Source organism: Echiichthys vipera (genome assembly GCF_963691815.1).
Source record: "Echiichthys vipera genome assembly, chromosome: 10".
Classification (NCBI taxonomy): domain Eukaryota; kingdom Metazoa; phylum Chordata; class Actinopteri; order Perciformes; family Trachinidae; genus Echiichthys; species Echiichthys vipera.
Window position 1 is genome coordinate 1,883,153 of NC_139835.1, and position 17,508 is coordinate 1,900,660.

The following is a 17,508-nucleotide window of genomic DNA, read 5'->3' on the forward strand; positions in this document are numbered from 1 at the left end:
GAGTTAGAGTTGGTCGTTCTCCATTCAAGAGATTGGTGGATGGATCCCCGGCTCTTCCGGTCCGCATGTCGAAGCGTCCTTGGGCAAGACACTGAACCCCAAATTTCTCCTCATGCTGTGCATGGGTGTGTGAATGTGGTGTGAATGATTAGATTAGATGGTATGTAGAAGACCACTGCCGTCAGTTTGAATGTGTGTGTGAATAGGTGAATGTCAGAAGACTAGAAAGGCGCTGTATAAGACCATTTACCATAAACAATCCTATGAACCATGCACAGCTGCATCTGAGATACACAATCCTCTACCTTTAACCATCCAACTCTCTATGGAAAGAAGATTCACGATGGGGAGGTCCAAAATAAGCCTAATAAACTTACTTTGAGAAGTCTGACACCTAAGTTTCAAATTAATTTGACACCATTGTATGATGAGCTTGCGTAATCATAATATGGCTGAATGAAGGCTCCCGCTATAATTACCATTGTTTTTTGATCCAGAAACTTTGAGATTCTGGCCAAAAAACAGACTCTGTTTTTTATTTTGGTGATTGCCTGACCTAAACCAGATAGGTGGCAGTCTAATAAACAGCCAAGGTAACTGACTGATTCTTTGGCTGCAATTTCACAATCTCCAGCTAGGACCTTAAAATCTGGAGCTTTTTTCAACCTGATCTTTGATCCAAATAAAATGGCTCTGTTTTCCCTAAATTAAGTGATAACCTGTTGTCAGACATCAACCTACTAAGATTTAAAAGTTCTGCACTAAGTGTTCTTTTAATAATATCTTTATCCCTATGATAAACTACAAACGCAGAATCATCTTGAGGAACCCCCCCACAGTCTATGCCTTGTGATTGAGACATCGTTCCCCCTATGTCCACTACTTGCATTCTTTTCTCCAGATAGGAGCCCGCCCATTTCAATGCTAAATCACTAAAACCCATGGCTTTCAGTTTATACAATAAAACACAATGTTCAACCCTATTGAAGGCCTTGTGTAGGTCTAACATGCCCATTCCACAGAAATATCCATTATTATTTAATGAAATCTGTTAGAGACAGTCAATGTCAGTACTTGTCAATCTGTTCAAAAATTATTTTTTCAATTATCTTTGACAGATTACTTAGAATGGAGACAGGTCTATAATTGCCAGGTTCCAGTTTACTTCCTTTCTTATAAAGCGCAATCACTCTGGCAACCTTGAGCTCACTGGCAAATTGCCCTTGTTCTATAGACCTGTTTACAATATGAGTGATACACGGGGTAATGGTCTCCGCAGCATCCCTCAAGAACCTGGATGGCATGGAGGCTATCCTTTGGCTTTAGAGCCATCAAGTATTTGGAGCTTCTCAAGAACAAGTGCCTCAGACACCTTTTCAAAAAAGAATCTCCTCGTCTGAATACCTAACTGAGAGTAATAGTCACGCACATGACTTTCCCCATATTGACCGGTCTGTTCAGGTAATTTTTCCACCAGCTTCCTGGCAACTGATGAAAAATGTTTATTGAATCCATCTGCTACTATCTCCTTCTCTGATGTTATATTATTGTCAAGATCTGGAGTGATTTTCTTTTGTTTTTATCCTTTTACTGTAGCCAAGCTATTTGAGGGATTTTCAAAGCTTTCCTGGGTCATTTCTATGTTCTGGTATTTTCTCATTATTTTCTCACAAGTATGCCTTTTTAGCATTGACCACTAATCTGTTAAGTACATTTCTTGTCTTTTTATAATCAGCCCAACACTGCTCATCCTTGTTTACCCTGAATTGATTATACTTCCTATTTCTTGCCCTAATTGCCTCAAGGATGTCATCATTTCCCCAGGGTTCTGTTCTCTGCTTTATTCCAATTTCTTTTCATGGGGCTACTTTAGCAACAGCTTCTAAAAACATCCTTTTAAATGAGCACCATGGTTTGTCCACATCTATACATTGCAGCACATTAGACCAGTCCATTTGTTTCAAACAGTCATTTAGTGTTTCTGTGTTATACCTTTTCAGTGACCGTGTTTTAATAGAAGAATGACAGATAGGTACTGCTATCTGTCATTCTGTCATACTTGCAATTATGGAAACATGTTTATATGTGATGGGAATAGGAAAACAGCACAAAGTGGTATGAGGTAAGTGGAATAATGTTTTTTTTTGTGATTTGGGTGAACTGACCATTAAGGTAAGACACTACAGGTAAAAACATAAGTTTCAAACTAGTGGAAGAAAAGCATCTATTTTACTTCAATGACTGTTTATGTCTGTAGATTTCTCCTAAATTCACCAAAAGTTATCACCATTGCCTCATTTGCCTATTTTAACAGAACATTTCAGAAACTTTGTGACACCAAATATAATTGTGATACGACTGATACGGTTAGGTTTGGACAACAAAACCACATGGTTAGATTTAGACATCAAAACTACATGGTTAGGTTTAGACAACAAAACTGCATGGTTAGGTTTAGACAACAAAACTACATGGTTAGGTTTAGACAACAAAACTACATGGTTAGGTTTAGACAACAAAACTACATGATTAGGTTTGTCGCATATAGACATTACATAAATATGTTTCTGTAGTTTGGAGAAACATACAATGCCAAACTTTTTTTTCTGCCGACAAGGCTGTCACCAGTAGTGTCTTCCCTTATTTTGAAAAAATCAAATAGACCCTTCTCACATTTCCCATCAGGCAATGGAAGCAGAATGTGGTTTGGTCTGAAAGATTACGTCACAGCTGAGCTGTTTTTCTGTGAGTTCACTGGCCATATGTTTTCAATAAGAGAAATATAACCTGAATAATTTATCATAGCAAATGTATAGCTGCTATTGAAGGTCAGTTTGGAGCTACCAATTATAGATTGAACAAACATCAAAGCACAAACATCTTCATTTACAGCATGTGTAGTAAATGAGAGCCATCAGCAGCATGTGTTCTATGTATGCAACAGAAATCTGACTAATGAAACCAGCCCCCTATGTGACAGCAGATGTACATGTGAGTGTAGCGTACTTACATGGACAGCTCAGTGCTGGTTATGGTGGCATGCTGCTGCCGTCTGGTTCCAGGCTTATCTATCCAGCTTCTTCATGCTGTGAGAGCACCAGCAGCTTCCACATCTGTTCGCAGGTTGACTGGAAAACCTCACGTGTCTAGCTGACAATAGAAGAGAGAGGGTCAGGTTGTCAGGATGAAGGGAGAGGGAAAGAGAAGGAAGCAGGAAGAGAAACACAGATAGAGGTCTTACTTTCTGGACACTGGATGGATTTTACTTCAGATGTGATAACATGACCGATTCAACATTTTCTCCACTTTCTTCTCATCTTTCTCCTATTCCCTCACTCCTCAGCTCCACTCTCCTCCTATTTTGGGACCCGCCTCTAGTTTTCCAAGGCAGTCATGTAGATAGAGAATGGCTGTATGCTGCCATCTTGTGGTCCAAAATATGACTACTAATGATTGCTGTCATTATCACAGCAACATAAACCAGATTTCAGTATCTGAGTCTTTGTTGGGAGCTGTCCGAGTGTATTTGACGACAGTTATCCCGATTGCAGAGAATTTGGCCGGATAATCTGATCTATTAATAGCCATGACAGTGACACTGGTTTTAACCTTGTGGAGAGATATTGTCACCATGATATCACAACTGAACATTACAACTTTAACTGAGATCAAAATAAAGGTTTAAAGTTTAAAAATGGTTGTGGTCTGAGGAAGCCCCCCTTCACTCCGTTACCCCCCTGGCCCGATTTAGCGTTGCACCTGGTGTGATCCCGTCAAAAGATTATCTCTAGTTGGTGTAGATGGTTCCTGTACCAGTAAAATGTTCACTTTCATTTTTTTTCTGACAAAATAAACAATCTCTGCTCATAACAGCTAAGGCAATATTACATTTTCTTATGGTCCTATTTAGGCACTCACAGCAGGTGGTAAGATGTTCATTTTACATCTTTGAAATTTGACACAAACGGCTCTATCTTGCACCTGGTGTATAGTGGCGAAGAGCGGATCGCAACTGTCACTGCTAGTTTCAGATCGACACAGTTTATCATTTTCACTCCCAGTGCCCGCCTTGTGTGGGTAACGTATTTTCAACATCAAATTTAGATTAATTTTAGACTACTTCTATATTAATAATAACAATAATAACATAGCACTTTTCTAGTGTCACAGACCTTATGGTCGCCATTCAGCTCCTATGGCCCCTCTGACAAATGATCAAATGATGAGTGTCAATATGACAACTTGGACGTCATGTTGACATTCATCATTTGAGCTTTGAATTAGATACATTTTTTGGACATCAGTTGTACATCTATGACAGGTGCAGGAATAGTGGACCTATTTTGGACGTTGAATAGATGTCCAGAATTGGTCACTGACTGACGGACCCAATATAGACACGTCTATATGATGATATGCACGTCTATCCAATGTCCAATGTTTAGAAGACAGGCTCGTGCATTCACATCTCCCAGCATTTTTTATGACATAAAACTTGTGAAAGCACTACCGCTTTGTTGTCACCCATAGTTCCACATAACATTCAATCACAAGAACAAGTCGAGGCAACAATAATAGCCAATCACAGCAATGTCGTGCAGGACTAGGTGAAACAAGAGTGGGAAAAAAATAACTTGAGTGAGACAGAAGAGGAAGAAAGTGGGAGAGAAGTGAGTCAGATACGAGAAAAATAATTTAATATGGTGTTGTTGAAATTAAGAAAAGTAGAAAGCCAAAATAGTGCAAAAATGGGCAAAATGTACATGCCCCCTCTTCCCTCGGGCAGTTCAATCCTGGCAGGATGAGCTAGAGCTCAATTCTCTCATCTCATTATCCATTCCGGACCACCACACACTCATGCATGTCCTTTTGGTTGGGACTGGTCCAATTATCTGGTGTGGAGATCCAGGTATTTAACCTCTCACAAGGCCGATGATGTCACTAGAACCCTTTTTGCTCCAACTGCCAACGACCGTCGTTGGAGTGTCAGTCGTTGGTAGACGTTGGAGATAAGTGGTCTCTTAGACCTCCTCCTCTGCTTAGCTATGGTTTCTCTACTTTTACATAGATGGCTTCTTTTACTCCTCTTTCAAACCCTCTGTCCTCTCTGTCCAGGATGTGGACATTGTTGTCATCAAAGGTGTGGGCTTTCTCCTTGAGATGTAAGTGGACAGCAGAGTCCAGGCTTGAGGAGTTAGCTCTCCTGTGTTGGGCCATGCGTTTATGCAGTGTTTTTTTTGTTTCTCCAAAGTAGAGATCTTTGCATTCCTCGTTGCATTGGACAGCATAAACCAGATTGCTTTTGTGGATGTGTGGTGTTCTGTCCTTGGGATGTACTAGACTCTGTCTGAGTGTGTTACTGGTTTGAAATACACAGGGATGCAGTGTTTGTTGAAAATCATCCTTAGTTTCTCTGATACCCCAGCCACATACGGGATGACTATGTTGTTTCTCTTTTCTTTTTCAACCACTTTGGTTTTCTTTCTGGAAGCAGCTGCAGTTTTCACAAAGTTCCAGCTGGGGTTACCACAAGTTTTGAGGGTGCCTCTCAGGTGCTTGCGTTCTTCCCCTAGGGCATGTGAGCTGGTGGGTACGTTATCAGCTCTGTGTTGCAGGGTTCTGATAACTCCAAGCTTGTGTTCCAGGGGGTGGTGGGAGTCAAACAGTAGATATTGATCTGTGTGAGTGGGTTTTCTGTATACCCCAATGTGGAGGCTCCTGTCATTCTCCATATAGACGTCACAGTCTAAGAAAGGCAAACTGTTGTCCTTGACTTCTTCTCTGGTTAACTTGATGTTCCTGTCCACTGAGTTTATATGTTTGGTAAAAGTTTGCACCTCTTTGGATTTGATTTTAACCCATGTGTCATCCACATATCTGAACCAATGGCTCGGGGTAACTCCTTTGAAGGAGTTCAAAGCCTTGTCCTCTACCTCCTCTATGTATAGATCTGCCACAATAGGGGATACTGATGAACCGATGGCGCAGCCGTGTTTTTGTCTTTAAAAAGTGCCATTAAACTGGAAATATGTGGTGTTCAGGCACAAATCCAGAAGTTGGCAAATGTGGTCTGGTTTACTCTGCATTACTGGTAGTGACTGTCTGGATAGTGTGTTGACTACTGTCAGTGTTTTACGTGGCACATGCAGTGTGCCTGCAGTGGGGTTGTATCTCGTCAGACTCATGAGCAGGCCCTAGCACCTCAAGGGAACTATGTCCTGGTCTTGTTTGTTGATTAGAGGGACCAGTTGTTTGTGGTCTGCATGAACTTTGAAGTAATCTAGGCCATATAGGTTAGTGGAGAATCCCTCACAGACCCAAACAACCGCTAAGCACTCAATCTATTATTTGCCACGGGAGTTTACCAGCGCCATCGCCATTACTGTTTACATTCCGCCGTCTGGAAATGCTGATGCAGCGTAATGCATGATCAGCGCTGCGACCGTGGCACTACAGACGAAACCCCCCGGAGCATTCGTCATCATCACAGGTGACTTCCACCACGTCTCTCTCTCATCCACTCTCCCAACGTTTCACCAGTTTGTCAAATGCACAACAAGGGACAATAAAACCATAGATCTGCTGTATGCAAATGTCAAAGAGGCATACAGCTCCACTGCCCTCCATCCCCTGGGAAGGTCAGACCACAACCTCATCCTGCTCTCCCCATCATACAAGCCTGTGGTTCAGCAGCAACCAGTGACAGTAAGAACTGTGAGGAAATGGTCTCCTGAGGCCATGGAGTCACTGCAGGGTGCCCTAGAAGCCACTGACTGGGATGCACTTTACAAATCATACGGCGAGGACATTGATGGCATCACTGATTGCGTCGCTGATTACATTGGGTCCTGCATAGACAACACCATCCCCAGCAAAGAGGTCCTCTGTTACCCAAACAACAAACCCTGGGTTACCAGCGACCTGAAGGCCCTACTCAATGAGAAAAAGAGGGCCTTCAGGTCAGGGGACCGTGCAGAGCTCAAGTGTGTATAGAGAGAACTTAAACACAGCATCAGGGAGAGTAAGGAAAACTACAGGAGTAAACTGGAATCCAAACTGGAGAACAATAACACCAGGGATGTATGGAGGGGGATGACTGAGATCACTGGCTTCCAGAGGAAAGGAGGAGGAACAGCTGAGGGAAATGAACAACGTGCGAACAAGTTAACCTGTTTTTCAACAGGTTCGACCCCAGCTCCCCCAGCAACTACCTCTGGTCACACACCCCCACAGCTTCACACCAGCCCCACAACCCCACACCAACCCCCACAGCAGACACCAGGATCCACCACCTCCTGATCCCCCTCCCCCCACCTCCCTGCTGGCCCCCACCACAGACTGTCTCACAACCCCCTCCCTCAGGACCCTCGCACTTCATACCACTGCTGCCTACAAACTTCTGCAGCAGTCATCACTCTGCACTACCTCCCACCCCTCAGTCTGAACTTAACATCACAGCCAGGCAGGTGAAGAGAGAGCTGGAGAAGCTCAGTCAGAGGAAAGCTGCTGGACCGGACCGCATCAGCCCTCACTTGCTGAAGGCCTGTGCCAGCCAGCTCTGCGGAGTTCTCCAGCACCTCTTTAACCTGAGCCTCCACCTTGTGCCAGTTCTCTGGAAAACATCCTGCCTTGTTCCAGTGCCCAAAAAATCATCATGCAGGTGGATCTGACGGGCACATCTGACGGGCAGGCCACAGTATGTGAGATTAAGAAACTGTGTGTCTGACCGCCTGATCAGTAACATCGGCGCCCCCCAGGGAACTCTGCTGTCGCCCTTCCTCTTCACCACCTACACTGCAGATTTTAAGTACCGCACTGAGTGGTGTCATCTGCAGAAATTCTCTGATGACACAGCCATTGTGGGGCGTTTAGGGGGTGGAAGGGAGGATGAGTACAGGGACCTGGTCGGCAATTTTTTCAAATGGTGTGAGGAGAACCACCTGCAGCTGAACGTGGCGAAGACGATAGAGATGTTGGTGGACTTTAGGAGGAACAAGCCCCCGCCCTCTCCATTCTGCATTGGTGGGACGGACATAAACATAGCGGGCTCCTACAAGTACCTGGGTGTTGTTCTGGACAATAAACTGGAGTGGACCGCAAACACGCAGGCAGTCTACAAGAAGGGCCTGAGCCGGTTTTCCTTCCTGAGGAGGCTCAGGTCCTTCAATGTCTGCAACCGGATGCTTCAGATACTTTATCAGTCTGTTGTCGCGAGCACCATCTTCTTCGCTGTGGGGTCCTGGGGTGCGGGCATCAAAGCAAAAGACGCGAACACACTGAAAAGAAAAAAGAAGGCAGGGTCAGTTGTTGGCTCTAAGCTTGTCACCCTGGAGGAGGTGGTGGAGCACAGGATGCTGGCAAAACTACTGGTGATCATGGACAATGTCTCCCATCCCCTCCATAAAACCCTGGACAAGCTTAAGAGCAGCTTCAGCAACAGACTCCTTCAACCTCGCTGCCTTAAAGAATGGCACAGGAAATCATTCTTACCTGCAGCCATCAGACTGTACAACGCTTCACAGCAATGCTGAGTAACGCTCAGGGAATAAACTCACACTATTCGAAGTGACTTATCAGTGAAATGCACCTTTCTCTCTCTTGCACATTAAAATCCACATAGTATATTGTAATATAGTGTTTATCTGCGATACTGTACTTTTATTGTAGTTCATATTTTGTATATTATATTGTATTTTATTTTTTGTCCTTTTGATTGTTTTGTACCGCTGCTATGATGACCTAATTTCCCCTCGGGGATAAATAAAGGTATCTATCTATCTATCTATCTATCTATCTATCTATCTATCTATCTATCTATCTATCTATCTATCTATCTATCTATCTATCTATCTATCTATCTGTCTGTCTGTCTGTCTGTCTGTCTATCTTGTATCCTAACAACAAGCCTTTGGTCACCAAGGACCTGAAACACTGTTTGAACAACAAGAAAGCAGCGTTCATGCAGGGAACCCCCGAATGACTGGGGTGCTTTTAGCACAGTCAATCCATACAACCTCTGCAACCGCCTTCTAGCCTTACAGCTCAACCCCACACTTATATTATAGATAAAGACTTTCTACAGAACTGGCCTCAGCATGTTGTAGTCAATGGTTTTAAATCCAAAATCATGATTTTGAGTCCCCCAGGGCTGCTTTAAATTCCTTTTTATTTTCCATTTACACAAACAATATAACCTGCAATATAAGTGACATCTCACTTGTTAAATATGCAGACATGCTCACATTAAAGATAAGGACTCCCTAGTTGCATACCACCAGCAGGTAAACAACCTAATGTCCTGGGCTCAAAATGAGCTCAAACTCTCCAAGACTAAAGAACTGTGCTGTGGGGGAAGGTGAACCTTTGTCCCCTACCACCCTCTGTTTGGACCCCTGAGAGTGAATGGGCAGGCAGTTGAGCAGGTGGATGCCTTTTTAATACTAGAGCACAGAGATTGACAGCCTTCTGTCTTCTGTCAGTGAGACTGCACAGTGGCTGCAGCCGGCTGCAGCCAGCTGTCTTTAAGCTGCGTTCAGACTGGATGCTATGGACATGACGTGATTACATAAAAAAATCCCTGTACGGACGTGGTTATGAGGGGATGGACACGATGTAGTTTCCATTGCCAAGTCCAATTGAAAATATTGAACTTTGCTTTTTTTTTAATTTGATTGTTTTGCATTTGTTTTGATAATTTGATTATTTTTGTATTGTTTTGATCTTTTGTGTTTTTTTGGGTCTGGTTTCATATAATCCCACACATGCACTGTTATTTTATGTATGTGTTATCTATGTGTTTTTATATTTATATGTGAAATGAAAACTAAACCCCTCAAAAGCTGATTCGCACAGACTGTGGCAAGATAGCCAATCAGCGTTGAGATTGCAGTGAAGGAGGTGCTAAGGATCACAGAAGTTCTCCGTGATAACATCCAGGGAATAAACAAACAGGCCATCTGACTCGCCGCAGTGGAGTGAAGCGTGTCTCTGGTCTTATCTACGAGGTGACCTGCAGTGCGCTGAAGGTGTTTCTGTATGGCTTCGGAGGACAACGGCTCTTGAGAGCCACACACTTCATATGAGAGCTAACTTCTGCTCTTTTAGAAGCATTCAGATCTCTGATTTGCACTAGCACACCTACTCATTTAGCACAACAGCAGAGTATAGCTGCAGGCTAAGCCATCCAAGCTGCAGTCAGCTAGCAGCCTCTGTCTCACTAAAGGCAGCTACATCCATTGCGCCCGGTCTGATTTCTTTTATTTTATTTTGTAGTGATGAGTAACGAAGATGTTGATGGGAAATTTATTGGATTAAAAGTATACATTTTATTAAGAAAATGTATGAAAAGCGAGAGTTGTCAGGAATATAAATAATGAATTAAAGTACAGATGTGTGAAAATTCTACTTAAGTACAGTAACATAATATTTGTACTTTGTTACATTACAACACTGGCCACGAGTCATGTCAAAGGCACATTACTTCTGGTACCATGTACTAGTTACTAGTGATGTCCATTTTCTTTATTTTCACTACCACCAGACTGAGCTCTCTGTTGAACAAAGGGTTGAAATCAAACTGAATCACCATTCATTGAGCCCTTTTCTTCAAACCCAGAGCTAAATCTAGTGGACTCAACAAATAAAAGTAATGCTTCATGAAGCAGAAAACCCGGCTGATCATGCATCCAGAGGTCTTCGTGCTTCAGACATTCACTCAACAAACTGGCTGCAAGGACCGATGTTTCTTTAGGAGCATGAATTACATCTAACACTCATTTTTTGTTGGTGATCCTTAAGACAAGATGCCTGGGAATATTCTCATTTGTCCAGGTCAATTGAAATTGCTTTAGGGTTAAGTCAAGACACTTCTGGTGCTTGTAACTGAAGCCAAAAACTGCAATAACATCTTCAAGAATCAAGAGGCTGGGATCCAAACAGAAACAACACAGTGAGCATGTGACTGTTAAGGAGCGTGAGAAGGCTGCTGACTAAGAGATTAAGATCGTACAGCAACAAGCCTTCTCCATGAGATAAATATGCTTCAGAGTGAAAAAGACTTTCCAAACTCAAGCTCCCCTTGCAGTCTCGACCCCATCTGGTCTGAAGGACTCCTCTGTGTTGGTTGGAGATTGAAACAGTCATCGCTCTGTCACAAAGTCAAGCACCTTGTCGTCCTACCAAATAACAGTCACATTACCAAGCAGATTGTGTCCCATTTCCATGCTAAAACATGCCATCAGGATCAAAGCCAGACTTTAATAGAGCCTCGACCAATGGATTCTGGGTAATTGGTGGGAGCAAGCTGGTTGCTAAGCTGATACACACTTGTGTGTTTTGTAGGAAACTTTGACGGCCGACAGAGAGGCAGCGAATTACCGTGGCCCTGAGGGGCAAATGACAATTACAAATTAAAAATTACAATTACAAATTAAAAATTACAATTACAAATTCAAAATTACAATTACAAATTGGAAATCGCAACAACATTAACTCAAACCGGAAAGGGTAGGTCTCTCTGAGCAGAGGATGGGCCCTCCTGATTGGTCTGTCGTATAACAGGAAGAGAGAGGTGGAGAACCCGCTGCAGCTCTACATGGCCGTGTAACGTTAGGGCGCCCTGAATTACCCGGTGATATGACGGGTTTAAGAGTGAGATATTAAAGCCGAAGCCGAAGCCGACACACATGTGGGCACAGTCGGAAGGACGGTTTTGGACGATTCCGTGACGTCAATTCCCTGCGACGATTGCTCCAGAGCAACGCGAGTGTGACAGTTTGTTTGAAGAGAGCTTGCAGTTTTTTTTTTTTTTCTCTTTTATTTTGGTTATTTGGTTTTTTGTTTTGTGCACAACATTTCATTAGGTAGTTAGTACAGCTAGGGTAGAAGTGGGGAGAGTATTTTGCGGAAGTGTCGGCCGACGGCCTGTATAGGTCCGGTATACGATACGGTTGCAACATATTCTCTACCATGGCGCATAGTAGGGAGGGTAGCGATGGTAGTAGTATGGATGATATAGATCAGGAAGATGTGAGATGTCAGTTAAGGAGGATAAATAAAGCAAAGCGGAGTAGAGGAGAGCAAGGGAGTAGAGGAGAGCAAGGGAGTGGGGGAGCACAAGAGAGTGAGGAGAAATTGATTGTTGTTGTGAGGTTTGATGAGCCAGGAGTGAAGGGATTGGATCCACTCAAATTGACGAAAATAATTAAGAATCAGATTGGCGATGTTAAATATGGGAAAATTCTGAATGACGGAAATTTGCTAATAAGGTGTAACTCTGAAGAGCAGGTCGGAAGAGCTTTAAAACTGCAAGCTGTTGGGAAAGCAGTGGTGGTTAAGGTGGTGAAAGTGGGTGAACAAGGGTGTAAAGGAGTGATATATGGGATTCCCCCAAACATAGAGATGAAGGAGCTGGTTAAAAATTTAAAAATAAAATGTGATGCTGTTCAGAGCGCAAAGCGGTTAACTAGGGGAGCAGAGAAAAAGGAAACAGAGTCAGTTTTGGTGCAGTTTAGCACCAAAGAGTTGCCTATGGAGTTGTTTTTTGGATACATGAGGTATGGTGTAAGAGAGTTCATCCAGAAGCCAATGAGATGCTTTAATTGTCAGAAGTTTGGGCATGTAGCGAAAGAGTGTAAAGGGATGAAAAGGTGTGCAAAGTGTGGCGGGGAACATGACTATGGGGAATGTGGAGAGGGGGTAAGACCTAAATGTAGTAATTGTAGAGGGGGACACAGTGCAGCCTATTGGGGATGTGAAGTAATGAGAAGGGAGACTGAGATACAGAGTGTGAAAAGGAAGGATAGAGTCCCTTATGCAGAAGCAGTTAAAAGAGTGGAGCAAACAAAAAGGGATGGTGGAGGAAATGCCAATATTAGAGAGGAAATAGTTATAGGAAATGTTTGGAAACAAAGAAAAGAAGATGTCATAGAGAAAGAGAAAAGGGAGCAGGGGGAAAAGAGGGACTTGGTTATCTTTATTGCAGGGGTAATTAATGCAACAGCTGAAGTGAGGTCTAAAACGGAGATGATTCAGATTATAACAAAGGCAGCAGTTCAGCATTTAGGAATGACATACTTAAAATGGGAGGAAGTAAGGGATTGTCTTGCTGAACACGCAAGCCAAGAAGTAGATAGAGGGGGAGTATGATAATCCTACAATGGAACGCAAGGAGTCTGCTTACAAATGGGCAAGAGTTTAAAAAGGTTGTGGAGGATATGATAGTGAAACCAGATGTAATATGTATTCAGGAAACTTGGCTTCAGCCTAGATTTGATTTTGTTTTGTTGGACTACATAATAGTTAGGAGGGATAGGGTGGGGGGTATTGGAGGGGGTTGCGCTACCTTTGTAAGACAGGGAATACCATATCGAGTTTTGGGCCTGGGGCAGGTACAGGAATATGTGGTGGTAGAAATATGGGTGGGCTCTAGGAGGATGGTTATCATCAATTACTATAACCCCTGCAAACGGTTAGGTCTTGCCGAGCTAGTGGAAATTGAGGGGCAGGATAGGGGGAATGTGGTTTGGACTGGGGACTTTAATGCTCATAGTACTTTGTGGGGTGGAAATAGTACTGATAGTAATGGTCAGGTGATTGAGGAGTTGCTGAGTGAAAGGAACTTAATTTGTTTAAATGATGGAAGGGGCACAAGGTTTGATGTTAGAACGGGGCAGGAATCTGTGTTGGATCTCACTCTCTCATCAAGTGGGTTAGCGTCGAGGTGTGATTGGGAACTCCTTGGAGACAGTATTGGGAGTGATCATTATCCAGTTGTGTGTACCATAGATATTGATGTCAGCCTTAGGGCTGGTGGGAGGGGTGGGAGGTGGGTCTTTGAAAAGGCAGATTGGGAAAGATTTAGGGACTTAAGTGACCTGTTTCTAAGGTCTGTACCAAGCACAGATAATGTGGAGGGGCATGAGGGTGAGCTGCGCCGGCGGATTTATATGGCTGCCATGGAGTCAATCCCGAAAAGCTCAGGAAAGATGGCTAGGAGTGCAGTCCCTTGGTGGAATGAGGAATGTGAGAATGCTGTAGGAGCCAGGAAAAGGGCCATTAGACCGCTGAGACGGACTCATAACTTTCATCATCTGATTGAATATAAGCAGGCACAGGCAGTAGGCAGGAGAATCATCAGGAGAAGTAAGAGGTCTTACTGGAGGGATTATTGCAGCACAATAGGTAGTAGTGTGGAAATTACTGAGGTGTGGGGTATGATTAAGAAAATGGAGGGTAATAGGAGGGGGTGGGACTATCCAATTTTGGCGGATGGCGATCTTCTGGCTGTGTCTGATACTGAGAAGGCAGAAATGATGGTGAGGACTTTGAGCAAGGTACATAGTTCTGACAATCTTTCAGATCAGGAAAGGAGAGGTAGAGAGGAAACAATGACACAGTATGGTGAGGTTGGTCAAAGGAAGGAGAACTTGCAGGACAAATATAATGTCCCCTTTACATTGTTGGAACTTAAGAATGCGTTGGAGAGGTGCAGGAACTCAGCCCCTGGGCAAGATCAAATTTGCTATAAAATGTTGTCGCATCTGAGCGATGAGGGATTGGTGGCAATCTTGAATTTATATAATAGGGTGTGGGAGGAGGGATGTATTCCTCCAGGATGGAAGGAGGCGGTCATTGTGCCTATCAGGAAGCCTGGCAAAGATCCTACGAACCCTGTAAATTACCGACCAATAGCTTTAACCTCACAGTTTGGCAAGCTGATGGAAAGACTGGTCAATGAAAGATTAATGTACTTTGTTGAAGAAAAGGGGCTACTATCAAGGTATCAGAGTGGGTTCAGAAAGGGTCGGAACACAATTGACTCTGTTTTATGTCTTGAGAATGAAATCAGGAAAGCTCAGATACATAAAGAAACTGTGGTGGCTGTATTTTTGGACGTTGAAAAAGCATATGATATGCTTTGGGTGGGGGGCCTCTTAATCAAGTTGCATATGCTAGGCATTGGGGGGAACCTGTTTAACTGGGTGAGGGATTTTTTGAATAATCGCAGCATCCAGGTTAAGATAGGGAAGGATATATCAAGGCGGTGCTTAGTTGAAAATGGAACTCCGCAGGGGAGCGTGGTCAGCCCCCTCCTCTTCAATATAATGTTTAATGATGTTTTTTCTGGAGTACAGCCTGATATTGGACAGTCCCTCTTTGCTGATGACGGTAGCCTGTGGAAAAGAGGGAAAACTGTGAAACACATTATGAAGAGAGTTCAGGAAGAAAGAGTGGGGAGCTGATTTGGCCTCTTTGAAATTGATTTATGTATACTTGATCAGGGCGAGGATTGAGTATGGGTGTTTGGTGTATGCCTCTGCGGCGGCATCCGTGCTGGCCAAGCTTGATGTAGTTCAGGCTACTGCCTTGAGACTATGTACTGGAGCTGTGCGGTCCTCTCCTGTGTGCGCCTTGCAAGTGATTACTGGGGAAATGCCTCTTGGGCTGAGGAGAAGACAGCTGCAGGCCAACTATTGGGTGAATCTGATGGGTCAGCGGCCTGATCATCCAGTGAGAAATGTTATTGAGCCAAGTTGGGAGAGTGTGGTGGCAGATTTGTCGAGTTTTGGGTGGACTGGAGAATCTGTGGCGCGAGAAATGAATGTGCTACATCGCTCTTTTTGCTCAGCAGTAATATGGCCTGTGATTCCTGTGTGGCAGCTACATGTTCCAGATATTGACATGACACTACTTGAAATGAAGGAGAAGGACCCTGAGGTGGAGTTAGTGTATAGTTTTCACTGTCATACAGAAGAAAGATACCATGACTGGGTTTTAATATTTACTGATGGATCGAAGGATCAGGAGTCAGGGGTTACTGGAGCAGCCTTTTTTGTTCCGAAAATGAATGTTTCTGGCTCAAAGAGGACGTCTGATTCGTTGCATGAGTTTACAGTTGAGCTATATGCCATCTTGATGGCTGTGCAGTGGGCGGATCAACTACGAGATAGGAAGGTTCTAATATGCAGTGACTCTGTGTCTGCAGTCAAAAGCCTTTGGAAGGGAATGTCAAAGGGGCGGCAGGATATTGTGTAAAACATACTATTGGCACTCAATAATGTATGCATAAAGGGAGTGAAGGTGTCATTTTTATGGGTACCTGCCCATGTGGGAATCAGATGGAATGAGAAGGTGGATGCATTGGCCAAGGAAGCGACTCGAAAAGGAGCCATAGATGTTCCTCTGACACTGTCCAAGTCTGAAGGAAAGAGTATTGTGTGGCAGAATTCTCTTATTAAGTGGCAACAGCTTTGGGATCAAGACACAAAGGGCAGACATCTTGGTCCATTATTGGTAATGTTTCTGGCTCAGGTATGGCTTACACTAGTGGTAAGCGTAAGGAGGAGGTGATCATTGCGAGACTGAGAATAGGCCATACATCTCACAATAGCACATTGTGTGTTTTGGGAAAGCACCAGGACGGACTGTGTTCTTGTCAGCAGAGGGAGACTGTTGAACACGTATTGCTATTTTGCAGGAAGTATGAAACCTGTAGACAAGACTTGTTCAGGCACCTAAGGCAATGTGGGATGAAGGAAGTTTCCTTAAAAAGCGTACTTGATGTGGGAACAACTGGGGAGGGAAAGCGTCACTTTTTAAAATTTTTATTTGACACTGGACTTTATGGGAGAATCTAATTCTGTGGGACATTAGTCCAATAGGAGGCAGCAATGCAACATCATGGATGCCAGCTGCCGTAAAACTCCATAGAAGAAGAAGAAGAAGAAGACACACATGTGAGGCAGACAGCTGCTGCACTGAAGGAGGTGCAGCAGCTCCACCGATGCTGTCGACGCCCCGGTGGGAGGGATGGCAATGGCCGTGAGGATTCAGCTGGACCAAAACATGAACTGTGCACCGTAAGCTTAATTTCTTTATGTTTGTCAGCGTCAACATAAACCACCGTAAGTGTTTCAGTCATAAGAACCGAAGTGTGGTTAGTACTATTGCTGTAGAGCAGCCCAAACACACCAGCTAACAAGCTAACGCTATTGTTAGCCCGCATTAGCGGTTAGCATCGGATTTTATCAAACCTAACGTTACAGGTTAACCCGGCGAAATCTGTAACATCAGTTCGCTAATGTTAAAACCCCGAAGTGTAGTTACAGAGCGTTAGTTTGAGAGTATGTTTGCACAGTTAATGTATTTATAATTTACGGTTGTAAGGACTGTTATTGCCTGGGCCCAGACAGCCCACAGGCAGTTAAACAGAGCTATCAGGCACGTAACGTTAACAGCGATGTTGGTGTGTTAGCGTCAGTTTCTAAGTTTAATGGAGAGACTGTCGGTAACGTTCATGTAGGGACAGATGCACCTACAGTTACAGAGCTGTTAGTGTTGTAGATTCATGTGCATTTACTCTGCTATCAAGCATGAACTGTTGACTGTACATGTTCTATAGTAAACAGATATAGCCACTCCACTGACATGATGCTGTGTAAAATAACACCACTGAGTATAATGCAGTCAGACACAACTCTACTAGTCCCTCTGACCTCAATGATAATA

The 17,508-nt window shown here is 43.6% G+C and overlaps 1 protein-coding gene and 1 long non-coding RNA gene across 2 annotated transcripts in view; one reads left to right on the forward strand and one right to left on the reverse strand.

The window, feature by feature from the left end:
- The window catches only part of LOC310953067 (exosomal polycystin-1-interacting protein-like), a 28,610-nt gene extending 25,278 nt beyond the window's left edge, over positions 1-3,332 (reverse strand). Inside the window, exons 1-2 of the mRNA XM_083921971.1 lie at positions 3,242-3,332; positions 3,011-3,150 (exon numbers count right to left, since the gene is read on the reverse strand). The gene's annotated coding sequence lies outside the window, so the exon portion shown is untranslated. The remainder of the gene's footprint in view (positions 1-3,010; positions 3,151-3,241) is intronic.
- Positions 1-17,508, forward strand: part of LOC310952836 — a 333,477-nt gene that overhangs the window by 210,061 nt on the left and 105,908 nt on the right. The gene's annotated exons all lie outside the window — the stretch shown is intronic.